At 39.2% G+C, this 17732-nt stretch overlaps 1 long non-coding RNA gene across 12 annotated transcripts in view; it reads right to left on the bottom strand.

Moving 5' to 3' along the window:
- Positions 1 to 17732, bottom strand: part of LOC144616106 (uncharacterized) — a 237090-nt gene that overhangs the window by 130478 nt on the left and 88880 nt on the right. The window contains exons 4-5 of one of the 12 annotated variants that reach the window (XR_013555033.1): positions 11881 to 12092; positions 9423 to 9535 (exon numbers count right to left, since the gene is read on the bottom strand). The exons of 9 other annotated variants lie outside the window; for them this stretch is intronic. This is a non-coding gene — a long non-coding RNA (uncharacterized LOC144616106). Of the gene's footprint in view, positions 1 to 4851; positions 5055 to 9422; positions 9536 to 11880; positions 12093 to 17732 lie in introns of all 12 variants that reach the window. 2 more of the 12 variants (XR_013555032.1, XR_013555034.1) reach the window with 2 other exon arrangements.

The raw sequence follows: 17732 nt of genomic DNA, 5'->3' as shown, positions 1-17732 counted from the left end.
CTCTCTGCCCCCCCTCCTCTGTTTGCACACTGTCTCTCTGTCTCTGTCTCTAACTCTGTCTCTCCCTCAAAAATAAAATAAACATTAGAAAAAAACTTAAAAAAAATAAATAATAACTGCAGTGTAATTTATTATCCCTCTAAATAAATCTTTCTGGCAAATACACAATTATTCCTAATTTTTTATTTGTATGCAAAATATACATTGAACATTTTTTTGTGTGAAGGTGTTCACACTTGTTAAAATTTATGCTTGAGGTAGATACTTCAAAATCAGAATTACTGAATCCATGGCATACATATTTTATAGCTTATACCTAGAAAGGTTATACCAATTAGCAGTGCCAACAATACTACGTGAGAGTCATTTTGTTGATGTCGGGGCTGCTCTATGCAGAATTTATGGATATTTCTACACGCTGCCTTCACAATGTCGAGTCAACTGGGACTCTGGAATAAGCCAGTGATTTTTACTCTTGTATATGAAACACAACCACCTATGAATTTCCTCTCTTCTTCCTTCCATCCTAAATACAGACTTCAACAAACTCCCAGGCTACTTAGGATCCCTAACTGAAGTGTTGAGCCATGGTGGAAGATGGCTTCCAAAGATGGCCACCAGCAATTCCTCCTCTCATTCTGCGCATCTGCCACACCTACCATACAAAGGTAGAATCTACTTCCCCTGCTTTTGTATCTGGGGTAACTTTGTGACTTGCTTTGACCAGTAGTGTGGTAGAAGTAGCACTGTGAGTTCTAGGTCTCGGCTTTAGAGGCCTGGCAGTTCGTACCCACCCTCTTGGAACTGGGAGTCACCATACAGAGACTTGGCTATCCTGAAGGAGGAAGGGGAGACTGCAGCCTTCTAGACATCTCAGTGTTCCCTACCAAGACGTGTGTGCAAAGCTTTCTTGGATATTCCAGTGCCAACCAAGCTCTCATCTGAAATCAGCCTCATGGGTGATCCCAGCAGACACCATATAGATCAGAAAAACAATCTAACTGAGCATAACCAAGCATGGAATTGTGGGAAATGAGAAAATATTGTTATTTCAAATCACTAAGTCTTGGGGTGGTTGTTACATGGCAATAGGTAATTGAAACACCGGTTATCAGTAGTTTTAAAAGCTATAGATTTGACTTGCATGCATAGCTGTGGAAAAGATTACTACACTCCTACCTTAATGTCTATTCCTAATTATTTTCTTAGTAATAGACCCCCTGCTTTTTAGCGGGTTATATGGCTATCCAGAATAAAAAGTATATTCCCCAGTCTTCCTTGTGTCCAGTGTGACAATGTGACTAAGTTCTAGCCAAGAAACATAAGCAGCATTATCATGTGGGACTTCTAAAGAAGTTTCTTAAGTATCTTTAAAGGGAGGGGTACATTCTTCTCTCTTCCCTGCTTCAATATTTTTTTTTTCCTGCTTGCTGGAATACTAAAATAATGACTGAGGCTCAAGCACCATGTGAGACCCTAAGGCACATAAAAATGCTGTAAAGCAAAAAATAAAAAATAATTTGGCCCTTGATGATACTGGAGCAGCCATGAAAGGCCTGGACTGACTACATTCTGACTTTTATTGGAGAGCGAAACAAACTTCTACTTTTTTTCAATCTACTGGGTCTTGTTGTGTTGTTGTTGTTGTTGTTGTTGTTGTTGCTGCTGCTGTTTAATCCATTCAGTCATTCTTTATCTTTTGGTGGGCATTTAATCTATTTACATTTAGAGTAATTGCTGATAGGGAAGGATATACAATTGCCATTTTGTTTTCTCTTAGTCCTGTTCTTTTTTTTTTCTGCTATTCCTTCTCCTAGTATCTTCTGTGTTTTGTTAAATTTTTGTATTGATTTGCTTTGATTCTCTTCTCTTTTTTTCTTTTATGTAGCTTCTATAGAGGGTGGGGGGGGGCGTGTATATGGTTACCCTGGGGTTTATTTTAAGCTAATTATCGCTTAAATTCAATCACAAAGACTATACATTTTAACACTCCCCCCCCCCACACACACACACTTCGTTATCATTGTCATAATTTATATTTTCTGATTCTCACTAAGGGAACTGTCCTTGAGCTATTGCTGAATTGCGTTTGTGGGAGGGTCTGGGGCTGCCTACTTAGCCATCTTGTTGATGTTACTTCAAGCCAGTTCTCATCTTTATTCAAATATTTATCATTTATTTTCTCTTAACCCTATTGTAACATGACTATAGTTTTCTTGGAGTGTTCTGATATTTAATATAACACAATAGGATTTTTTTAGGCAGCACTTTAGCCATTAAATTTGCTGCAAATGCACCTAAATGTATACACTTAAAAGAACTGGAAGTCAAGAAAAGTACTAAAGGGGGGGCGCCTGGGTGGATCAGTCAGTTAAGCATCCCACTTCCCCTCAGGTCATGATCTCGCAGTTCATGAGTTCGAGCCAGCTCAGAGCCTGGAGTCCGCTTCAGATTCTGTGTCTCCCTCTCTCTCCACCCCTCCCCTACTTGTGTGCGCTCGCACTCTGTCTCTCTCCTCGCTCAAGAATAAATAAACATTAAAAAAAAAAAAAAAAAGATAAGAAAAGTACTAAAGGAAGTCTATCTGTCCATAATATAAATTAAGGAGTCTTGACAACTGACCAAGGCTTGAAAAAGTCCTCCTTGGGTTCTTCAGGATGTTAGCCCATGGTGTTCTGATTCATATTTAATGATCAGCTCTCCAAGCTTGGGGAAACAATTCTTGAGGGTGTTTGCTAATTCCTATTGCATAAATAGTCCCACCTAGGTTGACTCAAACTACTAATGTGTTGTCACTGAACAGGAGTTTGGAAGATCTGTGAAGGTTTGTACATGACTTGTTCTCAAGGAATCCCCTCAGTACACTTCAATCCCACCACCCTCTTTTTTTTTTTTCCTTTTACTCTCTGATTCAGCCAGTTAGAAATATATTTCTTTGTGCAAATGTTTTGCTCTTAATATTATTATTTACGCCTTTATGTGTGTTTATACATGCGTTTATCTTTCTGTTCATTGAAAACAATGGACAAAACCTTTTAAAGAACACAAGATGTTTTGCAAAGCCAAACTTATATATTAATGTGCATCTGACCTATGTTTCTCTCAATGTTTATTTAGACAGGTATGGGCATGTTAGATAGGAAATGATAAAAGGTTTTGACGGGATATTTGGGTATAAAAGGATACATTCCTTAGAAAATATTTATCAATACCCATCAACATATAGTAATCCATTGGCTCAAAGGAGAACAAGAGGAGAAATTCACCTACATTCATTTTAGGTGAAATTAGCATAACAGAAAGGTAAGGCACTGAGAAAATGTTTCTACTGTCCTCTGGTCTCCATGTATATAATTAATAGATATTTGAGAATGATCTGTGCCTTTATTTCTCCTTCTTCTCCTCCTCACAGTGCTGCTGTAAAACTCAGCAGGTATTTAAAAAAAAAAAAAAACACAACCCAGCAGGTATAGCTAAGTGGATAAACATTATTTTATATTAAAATTAATTTATAATTTTAAATACAAGAAGAAAGGCAAAATAAAAAGTGAAATGCTAGAGATTATCCCATTTTATGTAAAATATGAGACTGCAATTAATTTTTGTGTTTGCCACTAGTCACATCAAATTATACACTAGGTTGGTGGTTAAGGGACAAGGGCTAATATATTCCCATTTCTCTCCTGCTAGAGGTACTTCCATGGAAAATTTTTAACAGCACTGCTGTGGTAAAACATTGCCCTCCTGCAATTGCTCCGTTCTGCTTTTAAGGACCACTCCACTGCAGACGCCCAGAGGGACGGTGGGTCTCTCTTAGTGTTTGCTTTCTTTGAAGTGTCTCTTAGTCCCTTTGTTCTGTTTGATTTTCTGTAGCTGAATCCTTTGGTGATTTCTGGGGGATTTCCCCTGGAGTCATTTTGTAGAAATAAAAGTGTCCTGTAGAAGATTTGTTCTTCCTTTGCCTGTTTTAATATCTCCTAGCATCTTTCCTGTTTTAGGACAAGAAAGCATCAATTCAAAGAGGTCAACTGATGTGTTCAAGGTTACAGACCCAAATCAGTAGCTCAGTGTGACGAGAGAGCAGGACCCTGGATATCCAGAGAAAGAGTTTGCCGTCATCTTATCACTGAACTTGGGGTGGGGTCCCGGTCTCAGGTGGGGAAATGAGTGACTATGATGAGACCGTGTATTTTAACATGTTTGGGCCTCTGTCTCCTCATGTGTAAAATGGGAAGGCTGTGGACTACACATTGCTTTTCAACCTGCAGTGGTATTTCAGTGACCTCAGAGACAAGGGAAGAAGGGGTTCTAGGCTCTTTACTCCCAATTCAACCACAGTTGGGAAAATGTCTGTATTACTTTTAACTGTGATGTGCACTGAGGTCATGAAAATATGAAAAGAATAATTGCATATATATACATGCATACATATGTATGTGTATATGTATGTGTATACCTGTGTGCATGCACATATATATATATATATATGTACATATATAAATACACACACTCACACACATATGCAAATGCTCTACTCCCTGAGCTATACCCCCATCACACACATATATACTGTACTGTACCATTACATTTCTTAAATTTGATACATTTATCAATAAAATTATGAAACTTGCTTGCATTTGCTTTTAGGAGGACTTTAAATCCCCCCAATAATAGTTACTTTGATGGCCATGGTAGTATAATTCAATACTAGATGTGAAAGACAAAAAAAATGCTGGCATGTCAGTTATATTGGAAAAATGTCATTATTAATCTATATGTGTGCATCATCATTAAAACCTGAAAAAGCAGTGATACGGAATTTTTAATAAATGACCCAAGGAAAGTCCTCACCAGAATTTTTCCCTTCATTTAAGTCAAAGTGTCCCAATCACGGCAATCAGTGAGTTCTAGACTCCTCCATTCCTTCTAAGCCCTTTTCAGACCTCGTGGCTGGAAGTACTTCATGCAACTGAAGAGAATCTAGTCCACGTTCGAGTTCAGCTCTAGTGAGAAGGAGCAAGGTCTATGGAGCTCCTCAAAAGCTTCTCCAAGAGCTAGGCAACACAAGGAACATTTTTAAAAAATGTATTACATAGATTGTTTTCTTTTCTTTCTCTTTGCAAATGTTTTTCTGGATTAAAAAAACAAACAAAAAAAACAGTCACTTGTTTCTCTACTGGATTGTATTCAGTTTGAATCCTTGAGATCAACTGTCCCCATATACCAAAAAAAAAAAAAAAAAAAAAAAAAAAGGTAAATCTTAACGAAAGCTTATATTGCTTTCTGCACTTAAGTTAGTTTATGACAAATTAAAGTGAACATTTCTTTCTCTACTTGGAATTTTTCATCTACTACGTAGATCATTTGTAGATCTGTCTCTGGAATCTTCTTCCCCTTCACTAATGACATTTTATATGCCAGACAATTCACATTACTGTAAACAACAGGGATGGATCTCTACTCCATCCATCTCTTAATTATTGTGTTTTGCCTATTTAAATTATTCCTGTTATGTATGATACGTGTCAAAAGAAATTTTTTAGGTCTGGGGAAAAAATTAATGGTTAATATTATTGCAAGTATGATCTGCAAATTTTCTACATTAGTTTCAAGAAAAGAGGTCATCAAAACACTGTTTGCAAAGATTCAAAAGACAAGTACTGCACAGTGTGCTCATATTACTAAAAACATCATCCCTCGTACAAAATATACCATAGGACAATGGCTAAGACATTATGGTGTGATTTCATCAATAATTAATACTACAGTACTCTTGCCGAGATACAAAGTTAATTTGGAGAAGCCTGGAATCACAGATCTCATATCTAGAAATAAGCTTCAAGCCACTGAAACAACGGCTTGTTATTACAACTAATTTTATAGTTGAGGACGCTGAAGCCCGCACAGGCAACTTTGGAGGTCATACAGAAATTTACTGGTAGATCTGGGGCAATGATGCAGGGATATGTTTTTGCTTAAAAGTATTCAATCAGAAGAAAGGACATAATTACATTACTTCCCTGCATTGCTGTGAGGATCATTGGAAGTTAAGTTGACCCTTGAACAGCATGAGGGTTTGGGGCATTGACCCCTATGCAGTTGAAAATCGGCATGTAGGGGCACTTGGGTGCCTTAGTCGGTTAAGCTTCTGACTCTTGGTTTTGGCTCAGGTCATGATCTCACAGGTTGTGAGTTCAAGCCTCACACTGGACTCCATAATGACAGCAGAGCCTGCTTGAGATTCTCTCTCTTTCCCTCTCTCTCTGCCCCAACCCTTCTGTCTCTCACTCTCTCTCAAAAATATATAAATAAACTTAAAAAAAAAAAAAAAGAATATCCACATACAACTTTTGAACTCTCCCCCAAATTTAACTACTAATAGCCTACTGTCGACTGGAAGCCTTGTCATTAACATAAACAATTAACACATATTTCTATGTTACATGTATTATATACTGCATTCTTACAATTTAAAGTAAGCTACCCAAAAGTAAATGTTATTAAGAAAATCATAAGAAAGAGAAAATACATTTACAACACTGAGCCGTATTTATATATATAAAAAAAAAAAAATCTGCGTGTAAGTGCACCTGCGCAGATCAATTCTGTGTTGTTCAAGGGTCGATGTAATTGTGTGAAAGCACTCTACAAATATAGTGACTGCAGTGTAACTAGCAGAATACTAATACATGTTCTGGTATCTAAAACGGAGCTGCTGCTAATGAGCTCTGCAAGAAACCAGCATGTCGTGGTGCCCCTATTAGGGAGCACTTACTTTACTTCTTACCAAGATTAAAAATGACTGATACGGATATCCCCTTGGTTCCTCGGATTGCCTTAAAAACAGGAAATTGGTTCTTGCAAATCAATACTTACTCTAGCTCTAACTATAACTTTAACAGCTGTTTCATCTATCTTAAATAGAGCTAGCTATACCACTGAAATCTGAGCATACTCCATGTGACTGACAGTTTTTTCCTAAAGCTATAACTGAGCATGTTGGATAAAGGTTAATTGCTAACTGCGGAGTGCTAATGATACCATATTGATGAAATTACGGGATCACTGATAGAGAAACGGCTCCTAAAGCAGTGGAAGCTAGAGGGAAACTCTAAATAATAGTTATTGATTTGTTTCTCTGAAAGCAACTAAGTAGCACAAACTACTCAGAAGAATAAAAATTATCCACAGAGTTTCCATTCTTTTATAATGCATTTCTTTGCTTCCAATTTTCGACCTGCCAATAGCCAATTACAATCTTAATAATTATGTAGCTCAAAATAAATACTTTATACCTTGGAGAAAGAAATACTACAAATTACTTTATTCTCTTTTATTGAGTTTCATCTCTTCTGTTGAGTGTGTTGTAAAGCATAACAATCAGGCAGTAGCTCTTAAACCTATGGCTTTCGGACAAATGAAGCACCAAAGGAGTGGTGGATTGAAAGTACTTAAAAATAGTTAACTTCAGAAAATGCCTCATGACCCTTTATTCCCAACCTAGGCCCCGCTCTTGCCTGAATACGGCCCTAGAATTTATTTCCATGGTTTGTCCCAAATGTCAGTAGATCAACTGCCTCCCCAGAGGGTGCTCCCCTCCCACATCATTTTCACTGTTGTTGGCATATGTTGACAGAGTTCTCAAAACGGACTCTGTTGGATTTTATATGCATGTGGTATTTAATTGTCTACCTTAAGAACTTGGTATTACCTCCTTTTGAGAGCAGAAAAAACTGGAAATCAGGAGGTTAATAAGGTCCCTTAAGCTCATAGAGTTGTCAGTGTCAGAGCCGGAAGTGGACTTCTCCATCCATTCAGGATATACAGGGCTGCAGTATGGGAAATTCCTGCTTTCCATCTGTCTAGCTCCTTCTCCAGGGATCCCAGACTTCTCAGAGCAAGACAGTCATTTTCCTATGAAACTTGTTTCATCCAACAGCGAGATCCCTACCAAGTTCTCTATGTGCTTTTATTTTTTGATAATTTTTTAAATGTTTATTTATTTTTGAGAGGGAGAGAGCATGCGCGCGCGCGCGCGCGCGCGCGCGCACACACACACACACACACACACACACACACACACGTGGGGGAGGGGCAGAGAAAGAGGGAGACAGAGGACTCCAAGCAGGCTCCGCACTGACAGCACAAAGCCCAACGTGGGGCTCGAACCCAGGAACTGTGAGATAATGACCTTAGCCGAAGTCGGACACCTAACTGACTGAGCCACCCGAGCACCCCTCTGTGTGCTTTTAGTACATATTTTAATCTACCCAATAATTTCAGTGGTATAAATTTAGATCACATATTATCTAAGATTGCTCATTTACACCTAGAAATATGCTAAAGGATGATGGCGAAAAGAGCAATGATTTTTTAGGATCAAAAAAATAAGAAATAGTTGTGATTTAAGAGAATCAAAGCGTTCTTCACAAAGCAGGTGAGGTTTAAACTTCGGACATATGTATCCAAAGGATCCAAATCTTTTCTATCGTCTAACTCACTCCCGAGCTCCAGAATTGAAAGATTAAAAAAAAAAAAAAAAAAAAAAAAGTTTGTAGGGAAACAAAAAGGGTGCCTGGGTGGCTCAGTTGGTTGAACATATGACTTCGGCTCAGGTCATGATCTCACTGTTCATGGGCTCGAACCCCACGTTGGGCTCTGTGCTGACAGCTCAGAGCCTGGAGCTTGCTTCGGATTCTGTGTTTCCCTCTCTCTCTGCCCTTCCCCTACTCACGTTCTGTCTCTCTCTTTCTCAAAAATAAATAAACATTAAAAAAAATTTTTTAAAAACCCACCAAAATGATCTGAACATTCCAAACAAACAAACCAAAAAAGTCTATGTCAAATTAATTAAAAGGTCACTGTAAAAAGGAGCCAAATTTCATCAATTTATTTTTGATCTGAGACTTCAGTGGTCTAGAAGAACAGAGATGTGGTCTGTGGCAATGACTGGAGCAGAAAGAGTAGAAAACAAAAGTCAGAGTTCTCAAGGTGAAGGCATTTTATAATGTAGAGCTTCACCCTAATGAAATTAGACAATAGGTAACTAAGTCTACACACGCGCAGTCACATACATACACTTTAGCGAACTAACGGTTTCTAAGGGTCTCCCCTGTTCTTCTCAGTCATTGTGGCACCAGTGAGCAGAACACAATCACTGCAGGCATGGAAACACAGAATTCCCGCACTAGGTGGGGCTTTATGTTTAACCTAGTTTAACGCCATTCTCGTATGTGACAAAGGACACGAAGGCCTAGTGACTTTACACACTCAGTGCTCCTTCACCTTGCTCTCCATCACCTTCTGTCCTCTTGTAGTTCAGGACAGGAAACTGAAACCGTGTCTTCCCTTTCTCCTGCAAGACGTCATCTAAGCAAGGTGAGCAGGAGATCATTTTTGTACCATGGGTCAATTTTATTCACCTTCATATTGCCACTTTTATAGCCGATGCTTCACCGAAAAACACGCGTCTCGCAAAATGATCTCTGCCTGTAGACTGAGAAACCTGGCTGGTGAGTTTCCATAGAAACCATTTCTGAAAACGAAAAATATGACTTAAAGTATGGCTGTCAGACTGCATGTATCCTCATACTTCTCACAGGGCTGCCGGGCCCTCCAGGCACTACTGTAAATGCCCTTTTCCTGGGGTCTCAGGTGCCAGTTATCATCATCCTCAGCTTGCTCCTCCTTCTACCACATCCCAGGTCCTTCAGAAGGAAATTACAAGGGGTGTGATCAGAAGAGATTTGAGACTCCTTTTCCCGCCCAGCAATGCAGAAGCCCCATGTGAGTGCCACCATTAGCTTTATCTTATTTTGCTGAATTTAGAGGCTGGACTCTCACTGACTTTTATATTCTTCTCCACTTAAAGAAACCTCTAACTAAGACTTTATTGGTTCCAAAGGCTGCGTCCTGGCCCGGCTGAGCATACCTGGCTACTTTGGGTCACCGCCGTGCTTCCCCTAAGTCATTTCTTAGAGAATGGCCTCTGGGAACAGCTGAGGTACTTATTAGAAAAGCAAATATCAGGTCTACCAAATCAAACTTTGCATTTTTTCCACGTTCCTTGGGTGATTCTAATGCGGCCCAAATTTTGAGACCCTCTGCTCCAAAGATAGCAAGTGCAGAAGTGGGCCAAGCTTTGTGGGTAAAGCCTCACTTCTGAATCTGTGGTCAGCGTCAACTGGGAGCTCCTTAGAAATGCAGAATCTTCCGTCCCCACCCAAAACCTACTAAATTAGAATCTGCATTTTAACAGGACCCCCGGGCGATTCTCTGCATGAGAAAAATTGAGAAGCACTGCTGTAAGAAATTTTTGCCTGAAAAGTTAGGTAATGAAGATCAAATTCATTTCTCTTGCTTGAATCACTTGGATAATTGCCACTATCTTCCTTGCCTTTATAAGAGAGAGCTTTAGGCAAAAGCTATCTTTGATTAGAGGATTTCAAGAGATGCCAGGTTCCCTAGGGCTGCCCAAGGAGCTTCTGTTTTAAGGCAAATTCTCGAGTGGGCTGACAAAGAAGACGGCCTCCGGCCATTGCAGATAGCAGCTGCAGGAAAGAGAGTTTGCCTGCAGAAAGGCCAAGCACTAACTCCTTACTGAAAATCCTTGACTCTGGTTGAAGGTTGACGAGGTAAAACTCTATTCTGTGTTTATTTTCCTGTTTAATTCATTGAAAATCTTGGGTAGATTCTGAGTATTAATCCCAATTAAGAGTCATGAATGGATCTAAGGTAGATCTAGATCCTGTTGTGCAACACAGCATGCCCAGGCTTGGGTGTTCTCCTGTTAAGAAGCAATTTCACATTCTTCCGTGAAATCAGTCAGTAACCACCTTGGCCAACTGCATTTCCTTTGACTCTTCCTATTTTCTATCGTATGGTGGAGATAACTGGACTTTGGATCATATATCCTGTCTTATTTATTGGTTTCATTGAGAGGACCTGAGCAAATAATTTAACTTCTGTAGGTCTTTTGTTTTTTGTTGTGAGGGCGATAATAACTATCAGGGATTGATGATTGATTCATTGATTGATGGATTGATTTTATGGAGAAAGGGAAAATCTTTCTGAAGTCACATTTTAAAGCTCCAAGGTGTTTCATAAATGTGATTTTTTTTTAATGCCCAATTGAGGAGCTTCGAGTCATAGCTCACAGATTTCTATTTTTCAAATATTCCTGGACTTTCTGCTTTTCCCCTTCCTGTGATCCACTAATATCAAATGTGGACCTTAGGCTAGCTAGCACCTGTGGTGCCCCTCCAGACCCCACTCCTGCCGTCCTTTATCTTGCATCTTCCAAGCAGACTTCTGAAACACAACACCACTTGTGCCAATGCAGTCACCGACAGGGCGTTTTGCACATGAGATCCTTTGGGATGCTAAATCAGATATCGCCCTGAAGTCTAGACACATTCCAGGGAGGCTGCCCTTTCATTATTTATGCATGGGTCTGCCAGTTAGTCACCCAAGCTTCTGAAGATAAAAGCTTGCTTTTCCACCCCCTTTAGGTGGCATAGATGAACAAACAGGCAGGATCTCATTTTGATTTTCATGAAAAACAAACAAACAAACAAACAAACAATATGAGATCTACAGGGTAGGGATGTTTGAACCATTATGTAAACCTAGAAACAACTTGCCCCCAAATCACCAGCTAATAAATAATAGATGGGGATTAAACCCAAATCAAGCCCTGACCATGATCTCTGAATATCTTACAGCCTGAAGGAGAGCCAGGTGAGTTGTCGAGCAGAAAGTGGAGTAGAAAGAGGGACCCCTACCCCTCAGTATCAACTCTTTCCAAACGTTCTCTCTCTTTCTCCCTCCCTCCTTCTCTGCCTCCCCCCTCCCCCACTCCTACTCCCAGCCTCCCCTCACCTTGTTCCCAGAATGCTATTTTTATATTTTCAGTTTTGTACTTAACACACTTTGTAATCTCTTCTGATGGATCTTTTCTGGTATCTTAGCTCCTGGAGGGAAGGTAACATAGCCTCTTTATAACTCATAGCTCCAGAACCTTACAATATCTGGCACTTAGTTTCATGCAATACATGTTTGCTGAACGAATTTCAAGAGTTCATGTGTAGGCACTGAAAATAGAACAAAGACACTGTACATGATGTTCTTCATTGTACTCTCGTACAGGAATCCACTGTAAAGGGGGACCTGCTGCATCAACATCAAATACCACCCCAAGTCCTTAGAAAGGGCATCCTTTCATCTAGACAAATCACGGAAGCTAAGACTGCAGATGAACCCAGACTACCTGGATTTGAACCCTGGCTCCACTAGCTAAGTGTCCCTGAACAAGTTACCTTGCCTCTCTGTGCCTGAGTTTCCTTAGGTATAAAATGAGAAGAAATGATATTACTTCTTGGGATGAGGAGGATTAAATGATCTCATATTTATAGAGCAATTAAGCATACTAATACGTATTTATTAATATCACTGGAGTCACCATTTCTCATTTCATTTTGGCATTAGGGCCAACAACTTTCAAACTGGTCCATTTTTAATATTAATATTATATGTAAGATAATACCAAATTTTATCTCTGTTCTTTCCCCATTGTCATCAAATGATGCCAAATCAGCAAATAATTTTGTCTATGCATCCATACATCATACAAATTTTTTTTAATTTTATTTATTTTTGAGAGAGACAGAGACAGCATAGAGGAGGAGGGGCAGAGAGAGAGGGAGAGAAAGAGAATCCCAAGCAGGCTCCACACTGTCAGCACAGAGCCTGACATGTGACTCAAAACCCACAAATGATGAGATCCTGACTTAAGCTGAAACCAAGAGCTGTATGCTCAACCAACTGAGCCGCCCAGGCACCCCCAACTGTTTATTTAGCACCTACTATTTGCCTGACACTATTCTGGACTCTAGTATTATACTTTCTAATACAGTGTGTGACTATATCAATTTACATTTTAAATTAATTAAAAGTAAATTGTTGGGAAAATGATAAAGTTTTATACCATAAAATGGCCCACGGGACTAAAACAAGCTCTGGTCTCTTGGAGACCCCTCTTCTGGGTTCTTCTTGCCCTGTTTGCCGTGCGCGTGAAAACCTGCCACAAATATGGAAGCTGACAACTATAAATTACCCTTCCCCCCTTCATTCGGGGCTCAGATCTTTGGAGAAACGGTCTCCTCTGAGCCCACCAGTATTGAATAAATCTCCGATCCACCAAGATCTCTGAGTGCCACTTGGTTTTTCCACCTGGTTCCATAACAAAATAAATTTTAAAATTCAGTTCTTCAGTTGCACTGGCCACATTTTAAGTACTCAATCACTACCTGTGGCTAGTGGCTACAATATTGGACAGTACAAATACAAAAAACTTCCTTCAGGGCAGAACGTTCTTTACATAGAGTGTCACTACAGAAATAGAAGTAGAAGCTAACATTCTACTAGGGGAGATAGATAAGAGATAAATACATAATAATTACTAATTAGTGTTTTTCTATGAAGAAACACATTATGTTCAGTTACTGAAACGTAGTGTTAGAAAAATTAATTCTGATACAAAATTCCTGAATGAACTGCTACGTAATTCTATTAAAATTATAACTAGTTCAGGGGCGCCTGGATGGCTCAGTCTGTTAAATGTCTGACTCTTGATTTCCGCTCAAGTCACGATCTCGCCGTGCATGAATTTAAGCCTGGCACCGGGTTTGTGCTGACAGCATGGAGTCTGCTTAGGATTCTCTCTTTCCGTCTCTCCTACTTGTGTGTGCATGCTCTAAATAAATAAATAAATAAATAAATAAATAATCATAACTGCTTTACCAATTATAAAAGTAAAATATATTTATTGTAGAAAATTTAGAAAACACAGAAAATTATAAAAAAGAGAATACACATAATAGCATTTCATGAAAGATCCAGACACATATGTACTCTGACTTTTTAATGTCCTATTTCTAGATCAAGCATTTTATCATGTTAGTCTTCAAAATACTATTTTCACTGTCTATGTAATAGTCCAAGGTGAATGTACTGTTATTTATTTTATCACTGCCTCATTGGAATTCAAGTTGTTTTAAATTCTTTTATTCTAATATCTAAATGGGGGTGCCTAGGTGGCTCAGTCGGTTGGGCGGCTGACTTCAGCTCAGGCCATGATCTCACAGTCTGTGGGTTCGAGCCCCACATCGGGCTCTGTGCTGGCAGCTCAGAGCCTGGAGCCTGCTTCCGATTCTGTGTCTCCCTCTCTCTCTCTGCCCCTCCCCTGCTTGCTCTCTGTCTCTTTCTCAAATAATAAACATTAAAAAAAATTTAATATCTATATTAACATTCACATATATAACTTCTTGTCTGCCTTTTTATTATTTCATCACAAATCCTTAAGATACCATTTCTAGAACAAAGTTATTAAACATTTTTAGACTCTTAACTCATACTGAGAAAAGACATTTCAATTCTAGTGTAAGCTCTGCATTTGGAAGAATGCCTGACGTACAATGAATGCTCAACAAATATTTGATAAATAAAAGGGTGAATTAATGAAATATTTGACTAATACTGATAAGCAATAGCCTCATTCTTTTTCCTGCAGATGGAAGTCATTCCTCCCAATCATTTGAATATAACCTGGAGCTAGAAGAAAAATTTGGCATTAGTATTGATTTTTCTGATGGTAGCACACTCTTTATCTGGGGAATTCCCACAGCATAGTGGCTTCCTGAATGAAGCCTCTAACAAAGCCCATGATTCTGTATTTTCCACATCCACATCCCTCCCACAGATTCAATGCTTTTTGTTAGTTGGATTTTTTTTTTAATGGTGACTTTACCCATTAGTTAGTAAGTGGTTAAAATCCATATCCCCCTCTTAGTATCTACCTGGTCTCTTCTGTCCTTTTTCTTCTATATTAATTTTGAGCATACATGATAAAAAGGATAGTTGAAGGTCTGTGGCATGAGGCATAAGAAATAAAAAAAAATGTTTCCTGCTTCTCAATATTTTATCATTAAATCATAATGATACAAATTATATTTGGGAGGAAAGGAATAAGTCTATGTATACATAGGCAAATAAACCTGTTTCCCTTAAATATCTGTAGAGGTGGCCACGTGCGTTCATTACACCTGCTGCTCCCCAACGGTATCCACATATCCTGTTCACAATGAACCACATGCCATTGCCCAGATGGGTTCTTCTCTCCTGTTTTCCTCTTTAGGGCACATACAATTCCATAATCCTGGTATGTCCTGGCCAGCTTTGAGCTTTGCCTGCCAAACACTTGTCCTTCAAATTTCACTGGCAACGTTACCTCCTCTGTCAAGTTGTCCTGATTTATTTATGTTGAATTAGGCCCTTATGTCTCTTCCTCACCATAACACTGTGCAAATTTACTTGATAACGTTTAAAACGTTGTTTTCAATAACTTCTTTTTCTGACCTTTTCATTTTTTTAACAAAACCAGTAAGCTTTATTTTATAGGGAGAGAACATTGTACCTCATAAACAATTATGTATAGTCTTTTAAAAATTTATTTATTTGAATTCAAGTTAGTTAACATACAGCTACTGGTTTCAGGAGGAGAACCCAGTGCTTCATCACTTACATATAACACCCGGTGCTCATCCCAACAAGTGCCCTCCTTAATGCCCGTCCCCACCATGCACCTCCCCTCCAGCAACCCGCAGTCTGTTCTCTGTATTTAGGAGTCTCTTATGGTTTGCCTCCCTCTCTGTTTTTATCTTATTTATCCTTCCCTTCCCCCATGTTCATCCGTTCTGTTTCTTAAATTCCACATACGAGTGAAATCATATGATATTTGTCTTCCTCTGACTTAGTTTTGCTTAGCAGAACACACTCTAGTTCCAACTAATGTTGTTGCAAATGGTAAGATTTCATTTTTTTTTTTTTTTTGATTGCCGGGTAGTATTCCATTGTGCGTGTGTGTGTGTGTGTGTGTGTGTGTGTGTGTGTGTATGTGTGTGTATACCACATTTTCTTTACCCATTCATCAGTGGATGGACATTTGGGCCTTTTCCATAATGTGTCTGTTGTTGATAATGCTGCTATAAACATTGCAGTGCATGTGCCTCTTCAAATCACCATTTTTGCATCCTTTGGATAAATACCTAGTAGTGCATTTGCTGGGTCATAGGGTAGTTCTATTTTTCATTTTTTGAGGAACCTCCACCTTGTTTGCCAGAGTGGCTGCAGCAGTTTGCATTCCCACCAAAAGTGCAGAAGGGTTTCCCTTTCTCTGCACCCTCACCAACATCTGTTGTTTCCTGAATTGTTAATTTATGCCATTCTGACTGGTGTGAGGTGGTATCTCATTGTGGTTTTGATTTGTATTTCCCTGATGATGAGTGATGTTGAGCCTCTTTTCATGTTTGTTAGCCATCTGGATGCCTTCTCTGAAAAAATTTCTATTCATCTCTTCTGCCCATTTCTTCACTGGATTATTTGTTTTTTGGGTGTTGAGTTTAATTAGTTCTTTATAGACTTTGGATACTAACTCTTTATCTGATATGTCATTTGCAAATATCTTCTCCCATTCCATCAGTTGCCTTTTACTTTCGTTGATTGTTTCCTTCGCTGTGCAGAAACTTTTTATCTAGATGAGGTCCCAAAAGTTCATTTTTGCTTTTATTTTCCTTGCTTCCAGAAACATGTCAAGTAAGAAGTTGCTGTGGCTGTTCTCTCCTGTACGATTTTGATGGTTTCCTATCTCACTTTTAGGTCTTTCATCCATTTTGAATTTATTTCTGTGTATGGTGTAAGAAAGTAGTCCAATTTCATTCTTCTGCTTGTTGCTGTCCAGCTTTCCCAGTGCCATTTGCTGAAGAGACTGTCTTTTTTCCATTTGATATTCTTTCCACTTTGTCGAAGATTAGTTGGCCATACATTTGTGGGTCCATTTCTGGGTTCTCTATTCTGTTCCACTGACCTACATGTCTATTTTTGTGCCAGTACCATATTGTCTTGATAATACAGCTTTGTAATACAGCTTACGGTCCAGAATTGTGATGCCTTCAGCTTTGGTTTTCTTTTTCAACGTTACTTTGGCCTTGGGGGTGGGGGGTGGGGGGGGTAGGGAGGGGTCTTTTGTGGTTCCATACAAATTTTACATTTTTTTAATTTTTCGCAAAAAAATTTTTTTAATGTTTTTATTTATTTGAGAGAGATAGAGACAGAGAGAGAGAGACCGAGCGAGTAGGAGAGGGCAGAGAGAGAGAGAGGGAGACACAGAATCTGAAGCAGGCTCCAGGCTCCAAGCTGTCAGCACAGAACTCGGCACAGGGCTCAAACTTACAAGCTGTGAGATCATGACCTGAGCCGAAGTCAGACACTCAACCAACTGAGCCACCCAGGTACCCCTAAAAAAATTTTTTTTAACGTTTACTTATTTTTGAGAGAGAGAGAGTGTGAGCAGGGGAGGGGCAGAGAGAGAGAGGGAGACACAGAATCCAAGGCAGGCGCCAGGCTCTGAGCTGTCAGTACAAATAAGGTAAGGAAACAGGCATCCAATTCCAAGAGGTACAGAGAACTCCCTTCAAAATCAATAAAAACAGGTCAATACAATGGCATATCATAGTGAAACTGGCAAAATATAAAGATAAAAAGAGAATTCTGAAAGCAGCTAGGGACAAAAGGTCCTTAACCTACAAGGGTAGACACATAAGGTTAGTAGCAGACCTGTCCACTGAAACTTGGCAGGCCAGAAGCAAGTGGTAGGAAATATTCAATGTGCTGAATAG

Source organism: Panthera onca, chromosome B1 (assembly GCF_046562875.1).
Source record: "Panthera onca isolate mPanOnc1 chromosome B1, mPanOnc1 haplotype 2, whole genome shotgun sequence".
Lineage (NCBI taxonomy): Eukaryota > Metazoa > Chordata > Mammalia > Carnivora > Felidae > Panthera > Panthera onca.
This window is presented reverse-complemented; position numbering and strand designations above follow the sequence as displayed.